Source organism: Pygoscelis adeliae, unplaced genomic scaffold (assembly GCF_000699105.1).
Source record: "Pygoscelis adeliae isolate BGI_AS28 unplaced genomic scaffold, ASM69910v1 Scaffold10, whole genome shotgun sequence".
In the NCBI taxonomy this organism is placed as follows: domain Eukaryota; kingdom Metazoa; phylum Chordata; class Aves; order Sphenisciformes; family Spheniscidae; genus Pygoscelis; species Pygoscelis adeliae.
The window spans coordinates 5048142-5050626 of NW_008824053.1; positions in this window are offsets into that span (position 1 = coordinate 5048142).

Sequence of the window (2485 nt, forward strand, 5' to 3'; positions counted from 1 at the left end):
AGAGCCCCCGCCGCGCCGCGGAGCCCCGGCTCCTGCCGGCACCCCCCGGGTCACAGGAGCCGCCCGGGAGAGAAGCCACCCCCGCAGGCTGCCAGAGCCTTCCGGACGAGGATTTGCTTGTGTTTATTGTTACTGGGTTTTGTCTGCGAAGAACCGGGCAGCGGTATGAAGTTGAATCACTAATAACCGAAAGTTAAAATGCAAACGCTTCCCTAGGAAGCATTTCATGCAGCTGGTGCAAAATCGCTCATATTATGTTTATCTGCAGGAAAGGAAAAACAGTTTCATGATTTATTTTTTTTTTCTGTGTGATTGCACCGTCAACGAAATACGGCTGCTTTTCCTGCTCCGACTGAAATCTACATCAACGATTTTCACTACAGCCTAAGGGCTTCTTGGCCTTAAAGGTCTAGTTATTTTTGCTAATATATCAAGATTTTAACTCCTGACTATTTCATAAATCAACTTCAGATGCACTGTACGGTATTTATAGACTTATTTTCAGAGGTATATTCTAGCTCAGTAGATTGCCGTCTCACCATTTCAGTGCTTCAAAGCGATGATGTTGGGAATTGTCAGCTCTGAAGACAAGGTTAGCTCACAGGAGCAGGATGTGCTGTGTAAAATGCCGATTTATAAAAGTGTTACAATCCATATATCTTGCAGGTCGAATTGCATGCATTATATGATCAGAAATACATAGAGGACTGATCTGCCAGTGCATATTTAAAGCAAAATTCATGTTGTCTTCAAAGGTGAGGGTGCCGGAGATGTACCGGAGCAGAAGCCAGAAGGCACATCTTGCAACCGACCCCAGCCTGGAGAAGCTGTGGCAAAGCCTTCCTATGTTCTGATAACAAACTCCTGCGGCCTAACGTGCGCAGTCCTCACCCAAGCCCTTGCTAGGAGCGGTAAGCACCTTGCCCTGCTAAAAGTGAAAAATACCTCCTGCGAACCAAATAGATGCCTACTCATTTTTTTAATTTTTTTTTTTTTTAAATCCTTTTTGACTTTGATGGACTCTTGACCACCAGGTGACACCTCCTCGGGGCCTACGAGCTGCCGAGGGTGTTGCTTTCCCATAATGGGTTTCTTTCTGAGCAGCCTCAGTTGCCTCTGTGCCCAAGGGGTCTCCGGGGGATGGCTCCGGCAGGCTCCATTTTGTCATCCTCCCATCAGCGTGCGGGTGAGGCTGCCAGCAGAAATAGGTAGGCTTGTGATGCTCCTGTGAAGGTGACATCCAGCTCCAAGTTTGCAGTTAATCAAGTCCACTCAGTGAAGTTGAACAATTTAATCAGTGTCTGATCAAGCCTCGGATGTTATTTATCTGCGCTGTATCGAATTCTCTTCACGTGTAAAGCAGTCGTCAGAGGTTAGATGGGGGGAACCTAACAACGCAGTAGTAGGTCCTGCCCTGATCCTGCAAGAAATGCTGTGCAGTCACATCACGGTACAGCCGTGCGAGCACGGCAGCCGCCTGTACTGGTGTGTGGTCATTGCAAGGCCAAGGCCACGGTGAGGCTCCTATTTTCAGGACACTTTCGTGCTGTTTACTGACCAGATTACAACTTGGGTATGCTATTACTTAGCAACCCTTGCCAGGAACTCTTTTTTTTTTTTTTTTTTTTTCCCCCCCCTGCCTGGTGAGAAGGCTGGGACTCTCCCTTCAGGGACACTGTTAGAGATAACTGTCCTGTCGTTTGTGCGCGGAGTTTTTGTGATACGGAGGCAGGGTGATGGGAGCTGAAGGCCACTCGGATGTGGCACCTGTGTGAATTTGTCCTGTTTCTCGCAAGAAACACTCTCCACCTGTGCTTTGTGCCCTGCCCGGCCTGCCGCTTCATCTCCAGGTGCAGAGGAAGGTATTTTTGTAGATAAGATGCTACTGTCTTGGGACCCTGTTATTTTAGAAAGTTTCTTTCCAAGTTAGTACAACAATTCTGATGAGTTACAGTACAGAAAACGGTACCCCCTTCCTGTCTTCTTGGTCAAGACCAGGCTGCGTTTAGTGCTTCTCAGCTGATAGCTGGGTCTTGCTGGTTTTGCAGGCCTTCCCTCGGCTGACAGTGGCGACCGTCCACGCTGGGATGGACAAGTAGAGTTGAAGAAATGTATTTACTTTGACTGATACGATATTTTTTTTTTTCTGAGTACCGATTTGATTAAATAGTTTAGGTGGTTCTCTTCCTAATGAGTTTAATGGTGCTGAAAAAATGTAAAAAGTAAATAATTAGACCTATGTAATAGGGCATATATTTATATGTAGTGGTGTAATTGAAACGGTTCAACTTGTTAGTGTTAAGATAGCATAATCTCCTTAATGTGCAGGCAGCTGTAGGAGTAGAAAAGCATTTTAAACCAGTAGAGGGGTTTTCACTCCCGCTCTCTTTATGAAGCACCGTCTTGCCTTTCCTCCGCTCTGGAACATGGCTACAGAACCTGGCTCGACCAGGTGTCTCCATTTCCACCTGCGCTGGGGAGCGCG